This window comes from Dendropsophus ebraccatus, chromosome 2, assembly GCF_027789765.1.
Source record: "Dendropsophus ebraccatus isolate aDenEbr1 chromosome 2, aDenEbr1.pat, whole genome shotgun sequence".
NCBI lineage: Eukaryota > Metazoa > Chordata > Amphibia > Anura > Hylidae > Dendropsophus > Dendropsophus ebraccatus.
Window position 1 is genome coordinate 198,939,088 of NC_091455.1, and position 13,493 is coordinate 198,952,580.

General features: G+C 41.3%; 1 protein-coding gene across 1 annotated transcript in view; it reads left to right on the forward strand.

Moving 5' to 3' along the window:
• The window catches only part of SPAG6 (sperm associated antigen 6), a 103,845-nt gene that overhangs the window by 32,136 nt on the left and 58,216 nt on the right, over positions 1-13,493 (forward strand). The window lies entirely within an intron of this gene.

Sequence of the window (13,493 nt, forward strand, 5' to 3'; positions counted from 1 at the left end):
AATTTTAAAGGGGTTGTTCACCAAAATTTTTATTTTTTTTCAAATCAACTGGTGCCAGAGATTTGTAATTTACTTCTGTTAAAAAAAATCTCGTCCTTCCAATACTTTTCAGCTGCTGGATGTCCTCCAGGAAGTGGTTTATTCCTTTAGTCTGGAGAGCAGAAGAAGTTTTGTATGGGGATTTGCTACTTTTCTGGACAGTTCTTGACATGGACAGAGGTGGCAGCAGAGAGCACTGTGTCAGACTGTAGAGCATACACCACTTCCTGCAGAACATACAGCAGCTCATAAGTACTGGAAGACTTTTTAACAGAAGTAAATTACAAATCTCTGGCACTTTCTAGCACTAGTTGATTTGAAAAAAAAAAATTTGATGAACAACCCCTTTAAGCTTTTAGGATAAGCATCCATGTAATGTCTATGTAATGTAAGGTGTTTACAACCCACACAAACAGGGTAAGTAGTACCTTATAATACATTTACATCACAGGAGAGAGCAGAGCCCCCATTGGTGTTATCCCTGGCATTCCTGCCTGCCAGCACTTACTCTAGAAAGAAATCTGTGGTCCTGAGAGGATGTTGTTTCATAGAGAGAGAGAGGATCAGCAGTCTTACCCCGAGGTGTTTTCATCGTGCTGCCTGCCAGCAGAGTACATACCCGGTGTAGAAGCCATGCGTGCCGACCGTCCCTCTGGTATCGCCACCTTAAGCACCTTCTGAAACATGTTTTCACTTGACTCCCTTTGCTCTTTCGGGTCAGAGCTTGGTCTCGTCTCAGACTTGGGATATTCTGTAACATGCAGCAGGTTTTATTATTTTTCTAGAAATTTTTTGTAGAAAAAAAATTTCGTTTATTATTTTTTCTCTAGCAATTTCACGAATTCTTTCTTGTTTCTTTCTTTGCAATAACCGGAAGTTAGATGATGCGTGCAGATTTGTGCAGTGGTGCATGCTGCAGTGTATTCCTGCCGAGAGTTTGTGAGAGAGAGTATCTTATAGTAAAGCTGACATGGAAACCTCTGTATTGTAGAGAGAAATAACATACCTATTAAAGAGGTCTCCATGCTCTCTTTTAGATGAACATTTGTTGTGCCGAATACAGTTGAGTGCAAATTGACCATGCTCGAGTCGGACCATTCTGCATTTGAATACCGGTGGCTGAAGAAGTTGGATGCAGCCCTATGGCTGTATCCATGTTTTGCCGTACTTCTTCGTTGCTTCATCTAACAACTTTAGCCACGAGTATTTAAAACAATCTTAACGATCGGACTTGAGTGCTGTCGAGTTGCGCTCATTTCTAGTGTTGAACACAAAGTTAATGCCAAGTCCTATATGGGGATCAGGAGCACAGGAGTCTGACCCCTAATACCATCAAAGGGGGTCTCCACTTTGCACAATATCTACTTCTTGGAAGCATCCATTGACAATAAGGTGATTACAAAGTGTCCCACTGCTTGAATCCTTAACTATTCATGGCCAGCTATTGGCCAATGGCTTTGTCTTCCGGTCGTTCTATACACAAGAGCTTTCGGCTCGGCCAAGCATCAATTTGTTCTCAACTGTTGACCTCTGCCAGCAGCTTCTCTCTCCAAGAACAAAAAAACCCTCTGGAAAGTTGCAAATTTTTGCAAAAATTCAACTTTTGCATGCCGGTTTGGTGGAGTGTAAGCCACAGTCCTCCTCCCATTTTTTTTTTTAAATATTTCCTGCATAAAGATTTACAGTGGCAAATTTCCTTCATGTTTGCTCCAGAACTGGCACGAATTGATGTGGAAAGGATTTGGTACCACAGAAAATTGTCAGCATTTCCACTATGTCGATTGAGAAATAAAAAAAAAAAGTAAAGAAAAGAATGGAGGCTTACTACAGAGGGGGAGGTATACAATATGTGGACTACCTGCAGAGGGGGAGGTATACAGTATGGGAGAAGAACTACAGAGAGGGGATGTATACAGTATGGAGGCCTAACTACAGGGAACTTACAGTATAGGAGCCCAACAACAATGGGACATACAGTATGATGGCTGACTACCATATAGAGTGAGGCTACAGTGTAGGGACATACTGTGCTTCTTCAAAGATAAGGCCTACCCTGAAAATAAGCCCTAGCCCTTTTTTTCTTTTTTTTTTCTTTAAACATTTTATTGATTTTCGGCATTTTGACAGAAATAAATATATTGTAGAATATCTCATGTAATACAATGTGAGATGGTGTTAGTTACATAGAAACATAATGTATAATAAGAATTTACAATACTACAGTGTACAAATCAGAAATAAAACGTCCAAAAGTGAATCCTTTAGAATGTTCTGTACGATTTGATTAATGGGGAAGTTGTAATCTGTGGTTGGAGAACATCACCAATCGCGTATAAATTGCATCTAGCCCTTTTTTTTGTGAAAAAAATAATATAAGACCCTCCCTTATTTCAGGAGAAACGTGGTACTACTACTCTACACAGCGCACATCTCCTGCATTGTCCATCATATTCCATACTGTACTACTACTACTACTACTACTACTACTACTACTACTACTACTACCCTACACAGCCGCACATCTCCTCCCTTATCCATCATATTCCATACTGTACTACTACTACTAATACTACTACTACCCTACACAGCCACACATCTTCTCCCTTATCCGTCATATTCCATACTGTACTACTACTAATACTACTACCCTACACAGCGCACATCTCCTCCCTTGTCCATCATATTCCATACTGTACTACTACTAATACTACTACTACTACTACTACCACTACCCTACACAGCCGCACATCTCCTCCCTTGTCCATCATATTCCATACTGTACTACTACTACTACTACCCTACACAGCCGCACATCTCCTGCCCTGTCTATCATATTCCATACTGTACTACTTCCCTACACAGCTGCACTTTTTCTGCCTTGTCCGTTATATTCCATACTGTACCACTACCCTACACAGCGCATATCTTCTCCCTTGTCCGTATTATTCCATACTGTACAGCTGCTGCTATAACCCAGGAGATCTCGATGTTGTACACAACCTTTTAGGATAATCAGAGCTCTTTAGTTTTGCATCAAATGAACTTGAAACCAATGGACTTTGAAGGCTGATTCTAACAAATCGGATCAGAAATAAATTTCAGGAAATTTGTTCATCTCTATCCAAGACTTAACCTTAATCTAATCTAATTTAGTCTAATATCAGATTATTAAATATGAGAGCCTTGCACCCTGCTGCGGCAGGCAATGGATTAGCTTCCACAAGAAGAAATGGACCTGGGAAGGGCTCTGCAAATATATGATGTCATTCTTAGAGGTGTTCTGATGTTTTGCTCCGGCTATGTGCAGCACACTCGCTCTCTGTTCACCGTCCACATTGACTAGAGTGCAGATAAAACAGTGTAGTGCCCTATGCACGCCTCCATAACCCGTGGAAGGGTGGAGGGGCCAGCTGTGAGCACTTTTGAAGGCCTTTGGGGTTAATTTAAAAAAAATTGTCAGGATGATAAAGTGCTCAGAGTAGTGAAGCACAAACACATTTAATCTGTCTCTCAGTTCCAGAGTTGCTGGACTTGGGCCAGCCTTAGCAAATAAACCTAAGTAAGTGGAAACTTTCTCAGTCTTGGTTCCGAGAACTGACAGTGAACTGTGCCTAGACGGTTTTCTGCTCCCTATCCACGAATCTGATGGTAAGAGGTGGCTGGAGCTGGTGGCAACCATTAACCCATTTACCGCCTGAGCAGTGACTGCACGGTAACACTCATCCGTTCTGTCACTTTGTGTGTTGTTTGTACTGGAAACCTCCTTAAAATGAAGTCCCGTATTTGCCCTATAAACATGTCGAGCGTCTCGTCTGTTATGGTCGCAGGCAGTTTTCCATTTTTAGAGAGAGTACCCGATGCTTTCGGCCCTGTTTGCCTGCAGACGGGGAAGAATTTGCAGCGCATTTGTTCTTATTTGCTTTGTGATGAATCCAATAGGGAAAGAAAATCCTCTGGCGTGATCCTTGGACCTTTCTCAAAGAAGCATTTGTGTATGGAGAGGAAAAAATCATCGGTGTGTTCCAAAAATAAAAAAATATACAGCATTTTTAAGATGATAAAGACCTTAGGTATATGTGTCCAGATTCAGATTATTCCTGCAGAGCTGTACATAGGAAGCACACAGGATATATCTAGTAATCTGCAGGTTCTCCTCTATTTGATGCTTTGAGGCAGTGGCCACATTCACTTTACTTTATGGCGGCTCCCAGATGTGAAGGGTGAGTACAATATTCCACTGGTAAACATTCTTTTCCATCATATACTATTGAACTAAAAAGGCTTTTGGGAATTTACGACTTTATTCATTTCTTCTGAATGTGGGAATGTGTCATTAGAGAATGACCTATTGTTCAAGTTTCTATGTTAAAGGGGTATTCTGTCCAGAGTAAACTCTTAATATGTTAATACTCCTGGGGAGAACATAACATACAGGGTATTTTTCCTATCCTCTTCGCACTTCCCCAATGTCTTCTTATGTCATCTTCGGGTCCTCGGCTTAACAATCCCACCTCCACTTCCACGACGCGTCTGAGGGTGACCGCCCACTCAACCAATGACCGCCCATGGTGCACTCCTGTCTTGGTCAATGATTGGCTGAGCGGGCTGTCACCGCCAGACGAGTCTGTTTTAGAAGTGGATGCGGGATCGCTCAACCAGGGACCTGAAGATGACATATGAGAACTTTCACGGGGGAGCGTGAAAAGGTAAGAATAAGCTGTTATGTTCTGCACCAGGGCAGCAACATATTAAAAGTTTACTTTGGGCGGAATACCCCTTTAAGCATATTTTTAAAGAATTTCTGTTCTGTTCTGTCTGTGATGATAAGGAAGAGTCTTCTGAAAAATTATCTGTACCGCATTAGGCTACATGGCTACATCTTTTTTTAAGGTGAAAAAACTGCAGTTTTTTTTATAATGATTTTGGGAAATAATCTTCATGAACATTATTTGCGGCTATCGTTATCAAAAAATGGCTGTTATTTTGAATAAAATGACGTTGTGTGAACATAGCCCCCATAACCCCAGTATAAGACAATAGCAGCCTCCCCTACCGGTAGAATTACCTCTTGATGTATTACAGAGCATGGCCAGAAATTCATATCAATGACATCTGTATATTGTTGCCCATGTATGTCCATGCGGCTTCCTGTACAAAAACATGGCCACTGAAAGTAAGTGGGGCTGAATGGTAATTCCACTCAACCTGGAGACAGGGGTGGTGCTGTTTTTGCAAGAATGTAGCTGGGGTAACCCTTTAAAAAAAACAAATTGGGGCCCATATAATGTACAAAAAATAAAATAAAAAAACAGAACTATAGCCAGAACTATAGCCAAATAGAAATAGGTTAGAAAAAAAGAATGCTTGCTCTAATTAGTAAAAAATAAATAACTAGGCCCGTTAAGATCTGACACTGGTATTAGACCTGCACTGCACTCTCTGCACTTGCCGTGCTGGTAACAAGTTCCTACCAGGCGGTGAAGCACCAGTGCACTATTATCCCCAGTGACTTCACTGCTTATGTTGATTGGCTGCCAAAAAGCTGACTGCAAATTCTGCGGTTGCTAATTGTGGTAAGGTAGTTGGACAAGCTAAAGATTTCTAGTAGCTGCCATCAGTTCTGACTCACAGCTTCTTATTGCATCTGTGCATAATTGTATAGTAAATTAAGGAAATCGTCTAGTAACGGTATCCAGTGTACTTGGAGGTCCAGATGCTTAGGCCTCGTGTGGATGACGCTTGTCAGCATCTTTTGTCTCGGTAGGGGATGGACATGGATGGACGGGGCGTTAATGAGAGACTCTCGGGAAGACAAACATTTCCTGCAGGGATTTGCTTCAAGTTATAACCTTGACCAAATATTTCCCCTCTAAACCTAAAAACATAGAAGATCGTTGGCAGAAAAAGCCCACCTGGTCCATCTAGTCGGCCCTTTTAGTATTTCCCTTCTTATTATCTGAGGATAGATTTATGTATATACCAGGCAGGTTACATCCAGTTATTGTAGATTTACCAACCACATCTGCTGAAAGTTTGTTCCAAGCATCTACTACTTTTTCAGTAAAGTAATATTTTTTCACGTTACTTCTGAGCTTTCCCCCAACTAACCTCTCACGGTGTCCTCTTCTTCTTGAGTTCAGTTTCTTTTCTAAAAACACTTCCTTCCTGAATCTTATTTAGTCTTTTAACTTACTTAAAGAGGTACTCCGGGCTGGGGTCATTTTTGGGGTATGTCCGGGGAAGGGGTGGAAATAGAGGCTGCTGGTGACCGGCGGCCTCTATATCCACCCCATCCCCATCCTTCCCCTAATAACCCCTGCCCGGAGTACCCCTTTAAAGGGTTTGGTTATGTCAATCATGTCCCTTTCCCTTCTTTCCTCCAGACTATACAGATTCAAATCCTGTAAAGGCATGTTTATGTATACCACAATATATACCACTGCCACTATAATAGAACCAGAGCACCCATACACAGATGTGTGACTATGGTATATATGTGTATATAGTAGTTTACATTATTTTACAGGAACTGTCCAGAGCAGGAGAGGTTCTCTATGGGGATTTGGTACTCTGGACAGTTCCTGTTATGGACACAGATGGCAGCAGAGAGCACAGTATCAGACTGGAAAGAATATACCACTTCCTGTTGGGCATACAGCAGCTGATAAGTACTGAAAGATTTTTAAATAGAAATAATCTACAAATCTGTATAACTTTCTGACACCAGTTCATTATTTGAAAAGGTATTTTCTCCAGAGTACCCCTTTATCATGTAGCTTAAAGTTGCCTTGCTTTTCTGCATTGTCGTTGGGTCCACATCCTAACCAAACATGACTTCGCTTTTCACAGCAATATAGGATTGTCTTGTGAAACTACAATATTCTGCTATGATACCTTCTAAGTGGCCTGGGGTCCTGATGTAACTACAACATGTAATGATTGTGGTGGCAGGCGAACTGGAACAGAGCTGGAGAGATCTCCTGCAGCTTTCCATCCACAAGCATGGCCGCCTCCAGCCTGCATGAGTGGTTCATTGTGTAATTCAAGCATCTTCACAGGACCTGACACGTCTATAAAGTATTAGGAAGTGGAAGAGACAAGGCTGATAATAGAAGTGCTGCTCACTGGTGTCTTGAGAGTATCTCATTTGTTGTAAAGTTGTGTTTCCCAGTCATAACAATCTCTCCATCCATACAGTAACAAGGCCTGGGAGGACGTCAGATGCTACCTTCTCCATTAGCACCAACTGAGCAACCCACTTGTACCTAGCACAGGCTAAGGGTACTATTACACCAAGCAATTTTCCGACGACTAACGATTAACGATAAACGATCTTAAACGACCGCTAAGGCAAACGACCCGAAATCGTTCGCCCAAGTACACGAAACGATGATCGTTATTTATGATCGTTCTTGCGGTCGTTTAGTCGTCGCTATTGCGTACGTTTCAGCTGTAAATTCTTATTCCACCGAACGATGTGCGAACGATGTGCGAACGATCAAACGATAAAAATAGGTCCGGATCCTATTAAACGATCAACGATTTCTCGTTGGTCGTTTAATTGTTGCCTGCTATTACACGAAATGATTATCGTTCAAATCCAAAAGATTTAACGATTTTTCGAACGATAATCGTTCCGTGTAATACCACCCTAAGGGTCCTATTACACGGAAAGATTATTCTGTGAAAGATCGCTGTATCGTTTTAATTTAAAGGAGAAGTCTGGAAAATAATAATAATTTTTTTTTAACAAGTGCTGGGAGGGGGAGGGTAAAAAAATCACATGCTCTCACCTCCCCGTTCCAGCGCTGGTGGCCGCATACCGACACTCTGATCACCGTCCACTTCCTGGTCTGAGCCGGGACCCGGGTTTGACATGTGTGTTCCGCTCAGCCTGTCAGCGGCCAGGACGAGACCCCACTATAACTGTTGACAGGCTGAGCAGACAGCCTCAATCTGGCCGTTATCCTGGCCTTACATTTGTAAATTTTTCCTTATTCCAACAAGTCAACTTCAACAAGTGACTGTTCACTTGCATTATATATCCCACCCATTACCAGGACTTAGGGTGCGTTTACACAAAAAGATTTATCTGACAGATTTTGGAAGCCAAAGCCAGGAATGGATTTGAAAAGAGGATAGATCCCAGTCTTTCCTTTATGACCTGATCCCTGTTTATAGTCTGTTCCTGGTTTTGGCTTCAAAGATCTGTCAGATAAATCTGTCTGTGTAAACGCACCATAAAGGATTGTGATTAGATACTTATTGTTATTCACTCCTCCTGTGGGTGTATGTTAATATATTAGGGGGGGGGGAAGGGTTCTAAATCTTTCTTGTATTGTGAGTAATATATATATATTTTTTATCTACCATATACTGGTACAATCCAAAGATGTGATCACCTGCTGTAATGAAGTATCAGCAGTTGACAGCGAAAGGGAAACGGACAGCACATATCATTCATATATATATATATATATATATATATATATATATATATATATATAATTTGTGCTGTCAGTTTCCAGATCACACATGCAGTGCGTACTTACTTTTTGCGCTGCTATGTCATCTGGAATAGCACATTTTTGCTCTCCTGTCCAGCTACAGACACTGCCTCCTCCATAATAGTTGACAGCAGGGCAAGACGACGGCCTGAAGATGCAGCCAGTGGCTGGAGAGCAGGACCGGAGAGGTGGAGAGTGGGATGCTGGATCACACAGCAGTGCAGAAAGCAAGTATGCACTTGTGTGATTTGGATATATGCATATGTGTGCTGTCCATTTCTATGGCTGCACAATCGATACAAAGGATCATTTGTGTGGCCCGGCCGTTGGACTGCGTAAAGGCACTGAAAACAAGTGCCGATCTCGAGAAATCTTTAAAGGGGTTGTTCACCAAAATGTTTTTTTTTTCTTTCAAATCAACTGGTGCCATAGATTTGTGATTTACTGTTAGTAAAAAAAAAATCTTGTCTTCCAGTACTTATCAGCTGCTGTATGTCCTGCAGAAAGTTGTGTTTTCTTTTCACTCTGACCATGTCAGGAACTGTCCAAATCAGTAGCAAATCCCAATAGAAAACCTACCCTACTCTCCAGTCTTGAAAGAATACCACTTCCTGCAGGATACATACAGCAGCTGATAAATACTGGAAGACTTCTTTTTTTTTTTTTTTTTTTATAGAAGTAAATTACAAATCTTTGGCACTTTCTGGCACCAGTTGATTTAAACGAATTATTTTTTGGGTGCACTACCCCTTTAAATGTAAAATGGCCCTAACAAATAGTGTTTCTGGGCCCTTTAAAATCTACAGTATGTACACAGCGCGAACCCATTGTCAAATTAGAAACGTTCTAGTTAAATTACTTGTTTTAACCTCAATAGAAACTGTTGTAATTATCACCATCCACACAAAAGGGGGCATTAAAACGTGCAAAGCGGCTTAGCTGTGGGGAACGCTGGCTCAGCAATTAACATTGGAAGCAGAAAATATTGAATATGTGAACTCAGACAGTTAACATATCTGCATTGTAACAAGATCAGCCTTGTTTTATTCCTTGCTCCAAGTGTTTTGGATGCTGAGACAAAGAAGCAATTCAGATGAAACATGAACTTGTATAATCATTTGGTGGAAGTGGAGAGAGCAGCCGGGAAAAAAAAATAAAAAATCACAGAACGTTCTCTAAAGACTAAAGATCAGTAGACAAATAGTGTTCCTAGCAGGGACAGCGTGTGTACTTAGATGCTGGAATATTTTCTTTAGTATCTGACTAATAACATTTAGTAGGAATCATTACATTACATGTGAGCGCCGGACTCCATAATTGCCCGGCTCGGGCCTGCGTCGCTGCTAAAGTAGATTACTCTCCGGACACAAATCTCTTCATGAGCAGCTTGTGGTTTTATCCTGTTTGGTCAGGTTAACCAACCATTATACCAAATGTACCGACACAGGAAATAAAAAAAAAAATAAAAAATTATTACATTGAATTTTTTCCCCCGTGTAGGAAGCGATGACCAGGGACAATTATAACATTATTATAATATTATTTGCATTTACATGTCGAGTGGTCATCCAGATTTTAGAAAATATTGGACAATATTTTTTGCAGAGCGCAGTGTTTACAGCTATGAAAATAATTAGTAAAAGGAATCCTTTCATGATCACCAATATGAACTGGTGTCAGAAAGTTATGCAAATTTATCATTTACTTTTGTTTACCATTGTAAAATAGTTCAGTGTACAGTATTAGTAAGTGTACTCACTGTATATACTGACAGCAGTTCCCTGTGTACCACATAGAGCTAAAATCGGACGTCCCTCCTCTAGACTGGGCTGTCCTGCTCTGTGGTGAGTCTGTCCATAAGATGGCTGACATGGAGGAGCATGTGACCATGCCCCGCTCCCACTGTCCTTCATAGGCATATACAGACTCAGTGGTGGACATTGGGGTGGGGCATGGTCACATGCTCCTTCATGTTGGCCATTTTATAGACAGACTTACCACAGAGCAGGACAGCCCAGCCTGGAGGAGGGGAGTCTGATGTCAGTATATACAATGAGTACAGTTACTAATACTGTATACTCAACAATTTTACTATAAAGTGGCCAACCCCTTTAAAATGTCTGGTTTTCCAGTACTTATCGGCTTCTGTATGTCCTGTGGAAAGTGCTGTATTCTTTCCAGTCTGACACAGCGCTCTCTGCTGCCACCTCTGTCCATGTCAGGAACTGTCCAGAGCAGTAGCAAATCCCCATAGAAAACCCTCTCCTGCTCTGGACAGTTCCTGACATGGACAGAGGTGGCAACAGAGAGCACTGTGTCAGACTGGAAAAAATACACCACTTCCTGCAGGACATACAGCAGCTGATAAGTACTGGAAGACTTGGTATTTTTAGATAGTAATAATTTACACATATGTAATAACAATTATTCTTTGAGGAGTACCCCTTTAGGAAGATATTTTTCACATCGGAATCCTTGTCTCTTAGGTTGAGAAGAGAATTGTTACGATGAGCACCCCCAGCTCTGGGGGACCTGCCCTGTGTTACACAGACAGCTCATTGATATGAATGGGCATCGTGCAATGCTTTATGCCACCTCTTGTGGTGCTGCAGGGAACTTTAGCCCTTACTGCTATGTTTTCTCAAAAATTACAGATTATCAATTTCTCATAAATTTCAGCCAATTGTCAAGGGATCCTTCTAGCAAGTTAAGGTTGCCCAAAGTGGAGAGCTCCTTTAAGTGGCACTGTCTGGTGATCCCATGCTGCCAGGGAATGGGGTTTGGCTGTCTTGGTGACAGCCGAGCTTCTGCCATAATGGTTGGCATCAGAGAAGCCTTCTATACTATCTGTTTAACCTTCACATTGACGCAGTCAGGAGTGATCAAATGTCATGATGGCACAGACAAAGGACGCTTGCTTCTTCCATCAGGTCACCTTTCCTAATCATGTGATTGGGAACTAAGGAGTAACAGTGCAGCCAAGTCTTCATATGTTATGATTGGATAAAGTAAAAGAATAAAATAAGAACCCCTTAAGGGAGTGTAATAAAAATGTATATCTGTAAAAAAAAAAAAAAAAAACTTCAGACAACCTATACATGGTCACATGACTGTAATAACCCTAAAAATTGGTTAGTTAGTAAGAAACATGTCAAAGTCACCCCCCCCCCCCATCTCTGTGCCAAAAATAAAATAACATAAATGACTCTGTAATGTGTACATACCCACAAACAGCATCTATAAAGCAAATACTATGTATTATTTATTGGCAAGGACTTATACAGCCACATCAATAAAAAGCATAAAAAAAAAGTTATTGCTGAAAGGCGGAAATAAAAAAATGTAGCGTGTTGCTACAGACCGAGCTGGCTTGGGTAGTAAGGGGTTAAGCACGGATGCAAAGATTATTTGTTGTTTGATCAGCTGAATTACGACCGTTCTGTCTGGACGTTGTATACGGCCCAGGGTGGTCAGTTTAGGAAACCTGCCGCTACCGAGGCCAAAAACAATGTTTGTGGAGCATCCAATATGAGATATTGACATATAGTCCTTGTTGACATACCAAGATCTCACCTTTTTAATAGAGGGGGGCTCCTGTTTAGGACTCTCATCTCTTAGCCAAAGCAGAGAGCAGTTAGACAGTCTCTTTGCGTTGGAGGACCTGGCACATCCATGCATTACACAGAGAGACCATTGATTTCAATGAGAACTGTGTATTACTTCATTTTCCCTGTGGTGGCGCTGCAGAGAATATTGAACAGTTGCTGCTGGGTTCCTTCTTCAGTTACAGCTGATCAGTGTTGCGTCTAACAGAGGGACACCATGTGATCAGCTGATCCTTTGGGGACCCTTTGAAGAAAAAGGGATTTACTAACATGGGGCTTTAGTACACTAACTAACTAGAATATAGATTGCTGTTCTTGGTGGAAACTTTTAAAGGGGTTATCCTCCGCTACAAAAACATGGCCACTTTTGCACCACTCTTGTCTCTAGTTTAGGTGCGGTTTGCAATTAAGCTTCATTTACTTCAATGGAACTGAGTTTGAAACCCCACCCAATCTGGAGACAAGAGTGGTGCAAAAGTGGCCATGTTTTTGTAGCGGAGGATAACCCCTTTAAGGCTATCTTCCTATCATGTTTTCGCACTATGCCCGCAGTATACAACGGCAACCTGTCAAAGGAGGATGCCAGCATATACTACAGCATACTCCCTATGAGCCCATAGACTTTATTGGACTGACACAATCAAGTAGTAACTATGTCTCATCCATTTTTCAAAAATTTACATTAATTTTGCAGGACTCGATAGCATAGGCGAAAATTTTTATATATGATCCGATAATATACAAATTTGTAAATGACCTCTAATTAAAAAAATAAAAAATAAAAATCAAGCATTCCAGTACTTATAAGCTGTGGTATACCCTGGAGAAAATGGAGTTGTATCCAGTCCAATATGGTGCTCAATTCTGCCACCTCTGTCCATGTCAGGAACTGTCCAGAGCAGGCGGAAATCTCCACAGCAAACCTCTTCTGCTCTGAAAAGTTCCTGACATGGACAGAGGTGGCAGCAGAGAGCACTGTGTGTTTGGAATGATCTACTTGAATACAATAGCTGATAGATATGGGAAGGCTTCATTTAAAAAAATAAAAAATAGACATATACAAATCTGTATAACTTTCTGGCACCAGTTGAGTTGTGGTGTTGTCCAACAAAAAACAAGCTGCGCATCTGGGTTGGGGCCTGGATAACATACATTGTTGTCTGTTTTGTCAGACAACCCCTACTAAGGGGTACTCCAAATAAAAAATGTTTTTAAATCAACAGGTGCCAGAAAGTTTACTTCTATTTTAAAACCTAAAGTCTTCCAGTACTTATCAGCTGCTGTATGTCCTGCAGGAAGTGATGTATTCTTTCCAGTCTGACACAGTGCTCTCTGCTGCCAC